The sequence below is a fragment of the Homarus americanus genome, unplaced genomic scaffold, assembly GCF_018991925.1.
Source record: "Homarus americanus isolate GMGI-L3 unplaced genomic scaffold, GMGI_Hamer_2.0 scaffold43895, whole genome shotgun sequence".
NCBI classification, from domain to species: Eukaryota; Metazoa; Arthropoda; class Malacostraca; order Decapoda; family Nephropidae; genus Homarus; species Homarus americanus.
The window spans coordinates 1,003,841-1,019,051 of NW_024738072.1; positions in this window are offsets into that span (position 1 = coordinate 1,003,841).

Consider the following 15,211-nt stretch of genomic DNA (forward strand, 5'->3'; position numbering starts at 1 on the left):
GAGGTATGAGCGAGTAGGCGAGTGAGTGAGTGCAAGTTGTGAGGTGAATGCCTGGGTGGAGTTGAAGTGTGAGTGAGTTAGTAAGTTGGCGAGTGAGCGCCTGATGGAGTTGAGTTGTGAGTGAGTGAATAAGCGAGCGAGTGAGTGAAGTGAGTGCCTGATGGAGTTAAGGTGTGAGTGAGTGAATGAGTGATTGTGTAAGTGAGATAATTGTGTGAATGAGTAGGCCAGTGAGTAAGCGAGTTAGTGTGTGTGTGTATGAGTGAGTAAACAGAATGCTAACGAAATTCTCAAAAGCTACATTGTTCACGTGAGCTGTGCAAACACATGTCTGATCACTATTGTTACGGCAGGCGACAAATAGCATCTCTATTAGGCTATTAACTGACGCCATCAAATATAATGGACTCTTGACACGATATGGAGTGAATAAACTGCAACAAAGTAAAAAAAAAAATCAGACCACTCCTACACCAAGTGACGCAATGTTCAAAGTACTGAACTTCGCCCATAGCCTAAACATGAAGATGGTAACTTAAATCAATTACTCATAAACATCTACTTGCATTATGTGTAAGGTATACTTGGGCGTTGCCTGTCACGCTAGGCGGCAGTCGACTTCCGTGGTGACATACTGTACATTAGTCAACACACGCCTCATTAAACCGAACACTTAACGATATTAGCTACTACTACTATTGCTGTCTGGGAATCGACTCTTGGTGGTTCAATAAAGAAGAATAAGAACAAAAACCACAAACATATATTATGATGGTTGTATTCTTGGTAAAACATTTCTTTTATATCCTTCACATAGTAAGAACTTGAGCGATAAACGCGTCTGAATGTTGTTCTGCAATCGGCCTTGCATCCCATAATTCGTAACTGTTAACTCCTTCTATGATCTTTTAAAATGCAGATGTTGATATATAATGGTTCACACGTGTTTTCTACACTATTCAACACACCTCCACTATTCCTAATTCTGGAACAACGTTCTACCGATATTTTGACACCATATCGGCCTTCATACAGCCTAGTGACTAGGCTGTATGAAGGCCAATGTTTAGACTAGGCCTAAGTCTAAACATTGGTCTCTGCCTGAGGACAAGCCATACAGGTAGGCAGGTACCATCTCTTAACTGTGGATTCTTTTGGAGGTTTTCAGTATACCCGGGATGTCTTTTCAGTGTCAAGAAGTTAATGTCGGTATCCTGTGTGATTATGCCCTTCAGGAGAGACCGACTTGTAGCATTATATCATCAGTGATAAAAGTAGACGTATTGTCATGTTTTCTCTCCTGAGGTTCAGTTCATCAGAGATTTAAGACCAATATAGTGAAATATCGCCTCACTTGGGGGTAATGGTGGTGATGAGGTGGAGCAATACCAACATTCACAGTTAATACTCGTCCATAGTTCAGTGGACCGTATTGAGAGTGACAGAATGGAGTAACGTATGCTTACAATACGCCCACGGGTGCGAGATTCTTGTTTGTAATAGAATAAGAAGTGAAAGAAAGTTAATGGGAAGAGAAAAAATATGGGAAAAAGTTGAAGAATTGAAGAAAACTGCTGGTTGAGGTGAACATTTGGATGGGTGAGTGTTATGGACTGGGAAAGTGTTGGTTATATTAATTCTAGATTGTTTAGATTTTGTTTTTGCTGTTTTTTTTCCTTTTCTGTGATAGGACACAAGTTAGGTTAGGTTGGCTGCCCTCCGCGGTGACAGGTTTTAGCCAGGGAGTTTTCTTTCACATAATCTCTCTCATAAACTTTCAGGGAATGGTTGTGCGAGTTGAATCTTGTCTCTTTCGTAATTAACTCACAACTTTCACTCAGTGACAATATAACCGGTGGCGTGAGAGGCCATAAAGTAGCGCCGCCATTGACCAGTCCTTGGGTACTCTCCTTCCAGCAAGTATGGCGCCTTCCTCGCCAAAGCTCCTCGCCTTCTCACTCTTCGTGTTGGTGGTGGACCACGCTATGGGCCAGGTTGGCGGCTCCGTGGATCAGGTGGATGAACAGGTGGCCATAATGGTGAGCAAGGTGGTGGAGCATCACCTGGCCGGGTGTCACCTGGTGGTGGCCACAACACAACACACGCCAGTATTCTTCTCCACTCTCAGGTAAACACTGACTCACCCTTTAAGGAGACGTCCAAGTGGACTGGTTTCTTCAGATGTTAAGTTAGGTTTATAACTTTAGACGATCTGTACAACCATCGTTAATGTAGAAGCCAACATCACTAATTAGTGTCGGGGGTGAGGCGTGGTGTTGGGGACATAAAACCCTTCTCCTGGAGAGCTCAGGGAAGGTGTCATATTTGATGCAGTGTAATGTATGTGTTTAACATTACTCGGACATTAAGCACTGCCTGTACAGTATATAACGAAGACGTTAATAATCAGGAAAGTGGCGTCAGGAGTAGAGGCGGTGGTGGTGGTGGAGATGGAGGCGCTGTTCACCTCTCATGACTCGCCAGCACAACAAGGTCTCCTGCAGGAAGTGTGGGGAGACGCCAGGGCCACCTGTCGTGCTCTCATCCTTCACCTAAACAAGGACTCTCACCTCGCCTTCAGGTAACACCAACTACCCAACTTCTCCCCTGTCTTAGAACATCGTCATCCAGTAACTAATGAAGACTGAGAATGATGGTAAAATGTTGTATAAGGATAATATACATCACTTAACTAAGAATATTATATTGTTACCATAATGGCCAGTGTTCTCTGTAATGTTGTGCTTCTTGTTGTTCTTGTGTGTGATTATCGTGCAGCAGCTTACCAGACACTGTACAGTATATATAATGTGCCTATCACGCCACCTACAGGAGAACCTTAACCCTGTACAGGTTCCTGGAGGCGACGGGGGTGTGGCAGTGGCCTGAGACTCGTGTAGTGGTGGTGGGTGAGAGGACTCAGGTGAAGGTGGTCCTCCACCACCCTAGTCTACGCAACACTATACATACACTTTACCTCGCCTTCTATAACCTCGCCCTGTATGCCTGTGAGGCTCACACACCTAACACGAGTCTTAGGATGACAAGGACCGAGAAGGCTCGAGTTTGTCAACAACAACAACACGTTGTTGCTGCAGGTAGGACGCTCGTGAGAACGTACTGTTATTTATTGTGTTACCAACAAACAGTTTGTGAGTCTCAAGTTTAACAATATTGTTACAATAATGTGGGTAAAATAATTAAAGTTCACCCAACAGCGAGGCGGGAGAGTGTAGAGGTATACAGGCGGTGTCTGTACTGCAATAACGGGGATGCGGACATTGTGTTCCTGTACCTCTGGCCGCTCACGTCTGCCAACAACCACCACTATCACAACCAGCTCTTCCCTGGTGAGCCACAACACAAATACACAACTCTCATGATGAGTTTGTGTCTACTTTCTAAATTTTAAGAATACTCTGTAGTTCTTGGCTTTAAACGACGTTTTTAAAGTCCGTGTGCACTTTCAAGTTTTAATTTGATTTGTAAACACGGCAGAATAACACTGTAGACTTTGTAAGTTACACGCAGTTTATTCTTGTTACTATACCTTCCTGTTTGTCTCGGTAGGGTTGTCAAATTCCGTCATCCATTGTGTCATAATTATTGTCTCACAAAATTGTAAAGCAACATTCTGAAGCGAGCTGTACAGTTATGTATTATTAGAGGAATTATTGTTAAACTGAACGCCAAAAATGAATGCAACAATTAGGCTTAAAAGTTATTAAATTTGCCTTTTATTATGACACCTGTAATTGTTTCTCTCATATATGCATACAAATATATTTAGGTTTGAAAATTCAGGATGACTTTATAATCATGTTTCACTGTAATCTGTCCTTTATTATAAAACAAGAAGTATAAGACTGGATGCCTTTCATGACATCTGTATTAGTAACACAACAGTTTTACTAAAGAACCAATAAACATTCATTAAAACCAATACAGTTGAGAGTAGAAGTCAGAATAATAGATCATATGAGGACCTCAATACTGTACTGTACACTGAAAAATTTATGTACGTACTCTGACCACCACTACTTGTTGCAACACACACACACACACACACACACACACACACAGCACCATAAGAAAGTGCCGTCACTAAAGCAACATCAACAATCATATATCCGCCTCATATATAAATTTCATGACGGACGGAAGTTGGTAAACAACGTCAGGACTGAGAGTAAGACACATGTTACTATTACACTTTTATTTTACCAGCGTCACAACATTTTAAATTCCTCGGGAGTAAAGGGACTCATTCCTTCGTGGACCCATCTCTTTAAGTATAATAATTCCTCGTATACATATATTTCAGAACGACTTGAGAATTTCATGGGTCATAAATTCGTGGTCGTGACGCTGCCATACTTCCCGTTCATCGCCTTCGAGAAGGAGAGTGAGGAGGGCGGGGCCTTGTCGCCGCGAGACTCACTCAACACACGCATGATCAACACCATGGCCCGGTGCCTCAACTTCACGTAACTTGACTCTACTTTATCCTGTCTCATCTATTATAAATCATTTGCAGTATTAGGCGACGGGATAAAGTCATCCTGAAATACTTTCATGTATACAAGTACTGTAATTATCACATGTAATGAAAGTTATCTGGGAAACTCTATATTAGCCTATCAAGGTCCTCCCACATTAAATTAAATTGCTATTCTAGAAAACCCAATCCCCAGTTCTCTTCTACAGTAAAAATATGAGTTTATGATGTCCTAAATTAGCCAATTCTAAGTTGTCCAATTGTCGATCATGTATGTAAATCCACTTTCTTTTAAATTGGTTCAACAGTTCTGAAGAATTCAACAAAATGTTCTGTAATTTATTAAAAGAAGTTTCTTGGCCAAGGCTGCTCTTTTTCTGTACGAAGCTCTTGAAGAAATTATGACTTCATGTCTCAGACAGTAGTCATATTGGCATCCTTTTTGCCGAACTTGAGAGATCCAAATGTTGGTCAATCAAAACAACTGGAACACTGATATGGCTGAGGATCTTTAAATATTAAGTGAGTAACTTTCTTCAGTATGGTGTGAGTGTAACCATAGGAGACCCACCCAGTTAGTGTCTTACGAACAGCTTCGGCAAGACTAAACATAAGCATATAGAGTGACACAAGAACACCATACAAGTAAGAGTTGAGTTTACCCTTTAGTAAATGACGGTGAATCAGTTTCTTTGATGTGTCTGCCTGAACCATTTTCTTTGGTTTCTCAAATTATGAAATTATTATTTATTCTACTGCGTTGTACTACTGTACATGTATTCATGTATTTCACTATTTAATTTTTATATGAGCTTATGTCTCATTATGTACACCAAAAATCTCCATTAAAAAACATATTTCTTACATTTTGTAGGATATTAAGATATTTTGAGTTTTTTTTTTCGTCGGAACTAAAATTCTGAAAAAAATGGAGGAAATGTTAGTATTGTTTAGACATCAGTGAGCCTGAATGTTTATATCTTGCAGGTATATGTTCCGAGAGCCGCTGGATGGTACCTGGGGTGTGCCGACGACGGGAGGCAACTGGACGGGCATCGTGGGAGATCTTCAACACCAACTCGTAGACTTCTCCCTCGACCTGACGCCCACAGGAGCCAGGATGGAGATTATATCATTCACGAGGATCTACACTGATGATCCTCTTGTTATCCTGTCACTAAAGCCAGGACCTCTCCCTCGGTACCTGGCGCTCCTGAGGCCCTTTACAGGTGTGTTAGTCCGAGGCGGCTGTGCTGAGGACAGGAATGTAATGATCGCGAGAGATAATCTTCTTGTTGCTTCCTTTTTCCTGTTAAATATAAGCTATTTACTCTTACCACTCGCCTCCTTCTTTCTTCTCTAACTCCTCAGTAGGTTGGATTGCTTGGCTCCGAGCAATCAGTTTTCCTGGTACAGTATTTAGGCTGTTAACGAAGTATGCATTATCAACCAACATGTAACCATTTAAAGACAAATTAGATACAGTTCCTACTAATGATTGGTGATGGTACACACACACACACACACACACACAGGACAGCTGTGGTTGATGGTCATGATGAGCACCACCACCTTGGGCTTCGCGCTGTGGCTGCTGCAGAAGGCGTGGTCATGGGTGTCAGGTGGGTCTGGCCTCAGGCTGAGCACCGCCCATTTTTACATCTGGGGGACGATTTTGGAGAACCCGCCAGACAACGCTCCCGCCAACCTCACCAGCAGGGTACGTGTGTTATGTTCACCACCAGTCCTCACCACAGGACGCTCCTTCACTTGTTGCAACATTTTCAGAGGAGTTAACAGTATATTCCAGTATTTTCAGCAAGGGGACGCCTCGGTGAATCGATTTGACATTCACTATTATGATACAAGTTTGTGATATTCATTGTGAAAAATCTTCCTTTTAAATAACACACTATTTCTAACTATTTTCTGAAGCTTAATTAGATATTAATCACACGTGTACGAGGTCCCCATCTCTGCTGAATAAGTTAGCCAAATATAAAAAGTGGCGTCCCTGTAGTGAAGGGATTAATAATGTATAAGGACAACTGTGCTGCCAAAATATTCCAGATTTTTCCAACTATTTAGTTTTCTCTAGTAGTGATATGTAGTCCAATGGACCTTACACGCTGCAGGTGTTGATGCCCTTCAAACAGGTGGAGGAGAGATGGCCTAGTTCATGACACAGACACCAAGGTAAAACACTCACCTTTGCCACAACAGTCCATCCTTGACGCCCTCTGCTGCCTCTACCTTCTGGCAGCGAGGATAGTCAGTGTTGGTGACGTGTTGGGTGACCCTGAAGGTATTGTTGGTGTTGTCTGCAGGTGCTGTTCGGGCTGTGTCTGCTGACGTGTATGGTCATCAACATAGGTTACCGCTCCTCCCTCATCGCTCACCTCACTGTACAGAGCAAGACCCAACCCATTAACTGCTTCCAGGATTTACTGAAGGAAGATAACTGGGCGTGGGGCAGGATGGCTTTTCAGGGAACAACGTTTCTTTACTTCAACCAAAGTTCTGATCCCGTGGTGCAGGAAATTGGTAGAAGAATGGAGGTATGTTGAAGAGACGCCAACAACCTTCCTTTAAAAAAATATATATATATATATTTTTATCAGATCCATAAAGATAATAGAATATATTTTTACTGAACGTAATATATTTAAAAACAATTTCTCCTTCACGTCTACCATCATAACTTATCTTACTCCCTAAATACACAAAATTTCACAGAGGCAAGTGATGAGTAACTTGCCTCCAGCCTTGACTAAACGTCTAGTAAGGTGATGAAGTGTTTCTGCTTTAGGTTGTCAATATACTGGAGGGGATGGAGAGGGTACTGCTGGGCGGGTTCTCTTACATCGTCTACGAGACAGTAGTTATGACGGATATCACTTCCGTACATGCTGACAAGTACGGCAACCTTCCCTTCCACACCAGCACCACCAAGTACCAGATCATGGGTGGCAATGCTTGGGGGTTCAGGTGGGTTCGCTTCGCATAAAAACAGTCATGGGGGCATCTTGTTGACAAATATCATCGTCATCTCCGGATAAACTGTGGTAGAGTGAATAATATTACTCATTTTTCCAGGAAGGGCGCGCCATTTTTCCGACAGTTGAGTAAGATGACCCAGAGGATGATTGAGGTGGGGATGATCGACCGATGGATGAAAGACGTGGTGTACACACACATCACACTGCCCAGGTCCCGTACACACGATGCTCAGAACACAGCGTACTCACAGGTGTAGTGTTATACAGTGTGTGAGGTCACGTCTAGTAAATAGGGTATAACAGTTTCCCTTGGTGTAGTGTAGGTCCTCCACAGGCACATATTTTTTTTCCATCTACATGCAAATAAACATGTACAATATGCACAGACACACACACAACATAAACACACATACACAGACACACCCACAACATAAATACACGCACACACAGACACACACACAACATAAACATACACACACACACACACACTCAACTCCATGGCTTTCAAGATAGACATAAATAGTCAACTTATAAACCAGTGAAAAGAACTGAGTGGAAGATTTTTTGACATTCAGGAAATATTTGCTGTTCTGACTGAAGCAAATGATAGTTCTACTTGGTGCATTAGCCAGGTGGAGCATTGCTGTTGTACTGTGTTGGTTCATGACTCTTGTACAGTAATAAACTCCCAACATGTTAGTCTACTCTTGTTGTTGACAGGAGAGTGACGACCCGGTGGTACTTGGGCTGAACCATCTACAGGGAGCTTTTTACCTGCTGATACTGGGGCATAGCGTCTCCCTCCTCATCTTGCTGGGGGAGAACCTCGCCCAGTACCTCGCCTGCCGGGGTAGAACCTCGTCTTGTACCTCACCTGCTGAGGGAGAACCTCGCCCAGTATCACCTGTTGTGAAGTGAACCTCACCCAGTACCTCACCTGCTGGAGAACCTCGTCTAGTACACCTCACCTGCTGGGGGAGAACCTCGCCCAGTATCACCTAGTACACCTCACCTGCTGGGAGAGAACCTCACCTGCTGAGGGAGAACCTCGCCCAGTATCACCTGTTGTGAAGTGAACCTCACCCAGTACCTCACCTGCTGGAGAACCTCGTCTAGTACCTCACCTGCTGAGGGAGAACCTCGCCCAGTATCACCTGTTGTGAAGTGAACCTCACTCAGTACCTCATTTGCTGGGGGAGTGCCTCGCCTAGAAATTTGGCCAGTTGTCATGATCGTAATGACGGCTAACCTGATAAACTAATGATATCCATATTACTCTTACACGTCCACAAAACCTTCTGAGTCTCCCAGTGGAAATATCTGCCGTTCTTTCTGTTTCCTTGATGACTTCATCAAGTTGTCGTGTGTTTGTTGACGGAAGTTTGTAAACTCTTTCGGCTACCGAGAAGCTGTTAACATTTTTTTTTCACCTATGATTAGCAGAGACTCTGATAATTATAGTGAAATTGTGGTAGGGAGGTTAACTGAAGAATTAGTTAATATTCTGAAGGGAACTTTTAAAAACTTGCTCATCGGGTGCTGTAGCAAGGCGTTGCTGTTGGGACCTGTTACCATCCAACCTTTTGTAATCAATTTAATTCTTGCTTTTGATTGCTGAGTCAGAGCATTGTTTGTAAAGATAATTGTAGGGAATGAAACTGAGTTCGTAGTCGCAGTTTCAAACGTCAGAGTGTTACAGTAACGTAATTCAGTGAAATGGTTGAGCAGGTGGAATCTGTGACTTTATCCGGGGTGGAAGGCCGCGGTTGGTTTTCAAATCAGTGAGCCGCCACGCTTCCCTCCCACAGGTAGGTCACTCCACCTTCTCCGTGTTGTAATTCGCCATTTTTAAGTGATTTGACCTAATTAATAGTTTGTACAAGTGTTAAAGTAACGTAGTTAATGTGCTTTGAGTGAAGTATTTTATGTCCTTACTTAATGTCCCTTTGAAACGTTGAGGTTCGTTATACACCGAGTGAGCCGCTACGCTTCCCTCCCACAGGTTCCTAACGCAGCCTAGGCCGTGTCTGTAGCGTGGATGACGCATCCACTAGTTTTGGGAGATGTCTGAGGTCCAGTGGAGTCGGCTGTCCCCTTGAACCCCGACCGTCAGAAGCTCCACTACCACCCATGGGCCCCATAGGGTGTAGTAGTCCCCTAACGCCCTGCCCCTGTGGTGAACCCGGATCTTCAAGCCCCCAAACTACTGCCAGCCCCATCATTGGTGGATGAGTACAGTACATAACTCGGTGGGGCTGTTGGTGTGGTGGTGTTAGTCCACCGGAATTATCGGAGTTTGTTGGAAGGTGTCACTTGGTGATGAGACTCCCAGGGCGGCCGCTGGAGTGTTGCCCCTGGGGTATTGAGTGTTGTACTGGCAGGTGCCACTGGTTTTATTGGTACTGAGGTGCTGTAAGAGTTTATGTGCGTTTTGGTGTGGGTACACCCGGTAGTGGTGCAAGTAAATTGAGCCTGAGGGCATGGTACCAGGAGTTCCTGTTTTGGGTGCATACAACGTCTATTCTGTAAAAAAATTTGTGTTTAATAAACAGTGTATTTGTATGTGGGTCTATGATTCACCTACAGTATTCACCATTGTTCTTTCTCTAATACTCGATACTATATTTACATGGACCCATGGGCCTTTCTCTCACGTCACGCTACCAGGTCAGAGTATCAACGTAAGTTGTAAGAGTGCCAAGCCCTCGCATGGTGGCAGCTAGTTGTTGTTCATACCCCCCCTTACACAGTAACCCAACCTAACTGTGTATCGCTGGTCTGTCCGGAATATACGATTGAAACAAAATTCCCAATACAGTTTTGTCAGTACCTGGCATCGTTTACCTGGTGGTCATGTAGGTAAGGGAGGTTAAGGCTCTAACATCTATATAGTCAGGTGTTCCAGAAAAATGTCCCTGCCTCCACCCCTGCCTGCTCCCTGTCTACCTCCCTACTTCCAACTCACAGTGTCTCAGGGACCAGGGAGGGAGAGAGCCAGAGAGGGAGGAAGGCAGGGAGCAACCAGAGAGGGAGGGACACTTCTCTGGGACACCCTATACTCAGATCTGTCAAGTGTTACGCTATAGTGTTGTCATGTTGTTAGTAGACTGTCTCCACTAATCTGGCGTGTATTGTGATAAACGAAGAATTCATCATCTATAATCCAATCACATAATGACCCACAAGTTGAGTCACCCATAAGTCCTGTCGCCTCTCCTTTTGATCCACGAACCCCGAGATTCAGACTCGTGAACCCGAAGCAGTAGATGGTTGATACATTCATAAATCTGTCTTTAAATGCTTCGGATTCACGTGTCTGAATCTTGGAGTTCGTGGTTCAGGAGGAGAGGCGACAATACTTGGGTGGGTGACTATACCAAGTACCAAGGGAACTTTGGCGACGTTTTTATAATTTGTTAAACATGGGTACTTAAAATGACCGCTGAATCGACTTCCATTCAACAGTTTCATTAGTTGTAATAAATTAAGGATTCAACTTTGAAACAAATCGATTGAAAAATAAGGTAATTGCTACTGTCAATTTTTTTTAAACGGTGTTTCCTGGGTGTCTATAACTAGGAATTTAATTTTGTTTATTGATTTGCACAGGATAAGACTGCTAGAGCTTGTGGTTAAGAGGGGAGAACTGATATGGATGAACCACTGTTTATTTACACGAACCAGCTAGTCTGTTTGATCCCATGCAAACAGATAAATATGGTGTTCATTATTCTCTTCTTATCCTGGATGATCCCTGGTGCCATCTTAAAAACAATCCTACATACACCTAAAATAGATTCTTCACAATCCACATTTACGCCAGGCTTAACAAATGAGTCAGGTCGACATATTGCCATACTTCACCATGTTACCCTTACGTCACATAAACACGAAAAGTTTCCTATGGTTGTGACAATATTAATATCAGTATTAGTTTTAGTATTAATTGTAATATTATATGTATACATTTAATCATATGTGTTTCGCTAGATCGTCAAAAATATATTTTATGAAGTGTTAAATTATGACTTAAGAAACATGTCCAATTTGTTCGCCACAACTTTCCTATATAATATTAAATATTTATTATAACAGAGATATATGACACCGGTATATTTATTTCACCCATCTATTTTTATTTATTTAATTAATATTCTTTCTTTATATATTACAACGGAACACAAACTTGAGATGATAAAATAAGTAAAAGGTTGACGAATTTAGCGAGACAACGAGGGTTCCCTGTTGACAACGTGACGGTCCATCAGACTCACTCACCAGCCATAACCGGCCAGACGACGCCATTTACTGTCTCCCACATAAGCTACTACCTTGAACTGATTCCCGCATCTACATTGTAAAGCAGTGCTAGAATAATGGCGCTACAAACATCTGAGATAAAAGCTATGGTGTGGAAAGGTGAAAAAGCTTAAAAGAGTTCTGCCAAGATCAAGAGCTTTGAACAAACTTTTCTCGAACGTATTTAAGAATTTATTGGTAAAAATATCGATAATATCAATCATATCATCAGTGTGTTGAGTGATAATATACCGAGTTATATTGTCTTGAGATATTTAATGAATGCTTGTGTGACTTACGTGATAATCGGCAGCAGGGTAGTTTGATTTAAATAATTGATTTGGTAAAATTTTACTGTCGTACAACCATGAATCTTAGGAATTTCATCTTTACAAGCAATTCTTTAGACTATTCTAAGACATTTTTCGTCTATGGCATTTCCCTCGCAAAAGATTTGTATATACCAGGAGCAGGGAGGGGGAGTGGGTCCAAAAAGGTGAGATGAGGTTAGGTTAGGTTAGGTGAGGTGAGGTTAGGTTAGATAATTTTTAGGTCATTTGCGAGGGAAACGTCATAGAAGAACAGTGTCTTACAATTGTCTAAACAATTGCTTGCAAAGATAAAATTCTTAAGATTCATGGTTGTGCGACAGTAACATTTTAACCATTTATTTAAGTCACTATTTGGTTTAATATGTTAAATGGTAAAGAATTGAAGTAAAAATTAAACAACTGCTTTAGCTGTATTGCTATAAACTAATCAACCAAAGAAACAAATTATCTTATGCCTACATAATTATACTCCTTCACTTTTATGACGTACACTAGTTGCTTTTTAACCAACACAAGTTTAAGATAAGTAACTTCACTTTGCTTACCTTACATGGTTTATTGTACTGTTCTTCTGCTTCAGACATGTAGGGGTTGTAGTCAAGTATTAAAGGCACTGATAACTTGTTTTAGGTTGACTCCAGAGTTGCAAATAGAAAACAAAGCAAAACTAACTTAATCTCAACACTTTCGGATACAAAATTACATTAAAAAATATAAAATTTAAATTCTAATGCGTCTCGGTCCTTGCTACATCACAAACAACAAGTTCTGATTCAATTAAGCATCTTCGTAACCATGACTAGTGTCTGCATCCAATAATTTAAAAAGACAGACAAGTTTTGCTGCTTTTTCAGTACCAAGGTGGTGATAGCTCTTTAGTTACTAAGAAACAATTCCATAGGAGGAGAAGACTGGGAGCAGTTGTGAAACAGGAAAAAATCGGATTCAAGTTCTTACATATCTGATTGAAGTAAAAAAATAAAATAAAATAGATAGAATTCAACATCTCAGATTAGTGACCTCAGGTAGGTGAAAATTGTTAATCTCGCTTAAGTGTAAATATGCAACCTTGGTTAAGTGAAAATAAGTGATATCAGTAAGTGAAAATAAGTGATATCAGTAAGTGAAAATAACGGTTAAGTGAAAATAAGTTAAGTGAAAATAACTGATCTCGATTAAGTGAAAATTAGCAATTTCGGTGAAGTGATAATTAGTGATCTCACTTAAGTGAAAATAAGTGATCTTGGTAAGTAATAATTAGTGAGCTATGAAGGACACCACCAGCAAGACAACCACAGTGAGTATTTATATTATTCTTGGTAATATTCAAGATAATGTTGCAGTCTTAGTAGCTACCTGACGAAATTTTCCCATAGAAGATAAAACTTTTCTTACCTCAAGAAACAGATAGAAAATACAGAAGGAATATTTTTGGTGAGATATCAGTTTTGACTTATGAAATGGGTGGCGGAAGACAGCCGTTACTAGTGACATGTTTACATTGAAGGAATGGCTCGTTTCTCTGAAAGGAATTGTATCTTTTGGGAGAATGAAATAGGTAATGATTCATTATTTTCTATAAGGTCTAGTAAGTTATGAAAGATCACAGACTATAAGAATGTTATGCCACTTGATAACTAACTGCTACCTTCTGATGTTTTGAAAATACTCATTTATTTTTTTTTGTCACAGTAATTTCAGGAATCATGTTTAGTTCTGGTTGTTTGTTTAACCTGTTCACGCAGTTTGAGAGATTGTTCCTCGTCGGTTTCACAGGTCTTTGTCGGTTTCACAGGTCTTTGTCGGTTTCACTAGGACTCGGAAAATCCCACTAATCGGGAAGACCTTGACTCCCATCATTCGTGTCCACAGGTTCAGTCCATTTGGCTTCCAGAGAACATAATTCATCATGTCATCACCTTGTAGATTTTCCCCGCCGGATCATCGATGTGTGTAGGAGTTCGTGCCTCAGAATTTTCATATCTAGAAAAGAATTCTCACTTTTTTGATAATTTTCACGAATCATTTGGTATTTACTTTAATTCTCAAACCAGCTTTCCATGTCTTGAAGGTGAGGAGCGATAGGAGGCGCAACTTGTTCTATATAAAGTCCTGCATGAATAGTCTTACTCAACATCACCGTGAACCTGTTCCTCAAGCAAACACATCCTGCAGCCAAGCTGAATATTTGCTTAAATGTTCTGAGAAAATGGTTGTGATGTTGAGTTATAACACTACATCATCTCTATCACAATAACATATCAGTGACTGTTTCTTGCAACGTCTCTTGTCTGTGGTGGTGGTGTTGGTAGTTGTGTGTGGATATGGTGGCCATGACTGCTATGGTGATTATGGCTGCTATGGTAGATATGGTGGCTATAGCTGCTGTAGGTATATTATATATGTTGTATCTATACTATGTATGTACTCCATTTATATACATAACTTATCTAGTCAGTAGCGTGTGGCAATGCCCCTTTTTCATGTCACCACACGCTTAGATAATGTGCCTGGCGACATCTGGAAGTTGCTAATGCACCACTTGCCACATGTTGCCTGAGAGGTCAGTTGACCCATAAAGAGTGTAGGGACTACCGGCGCTTGTAAGCTCACCCTTGTATACTTCCGTCAAATAGAACCTACAATACTCTACAGGTGTTTGTGTTTGCCCCTGTAGTTAGAACTGAGTACCCAGAACCCCTACATGGCGCAGTGAGCCCCTACATGGCGCAGTGATTTGATTGATTGGAAATATATGTGTCGTTTTGTATAGTTAAGACCGGTAGATCCCACGTTTCGTCATCCATCAACCGTCGCGCTCCTAATCGCATTGTCTCCCACAAAAATTTGTTTGAATTACCAACGAGTTTCAGTGACAGCAAGTCCTGTGAAGTGCTACAAGTGCCCCTCGTGTGTGTAGTGCTAAAGTGTGACCTTGTTCTAAAGGATTCCCCAAGGTGGAAGGCTGACATAGGGCATTTGTGAGGAACAGTGCGTCAGCGCACCCTTCCCTGGCTGTGTCTCGCGGGTAACTGATCAGCGCGCTCCACGCCCCCCCCCCTTCCCCCCCTCCCCACCTACAC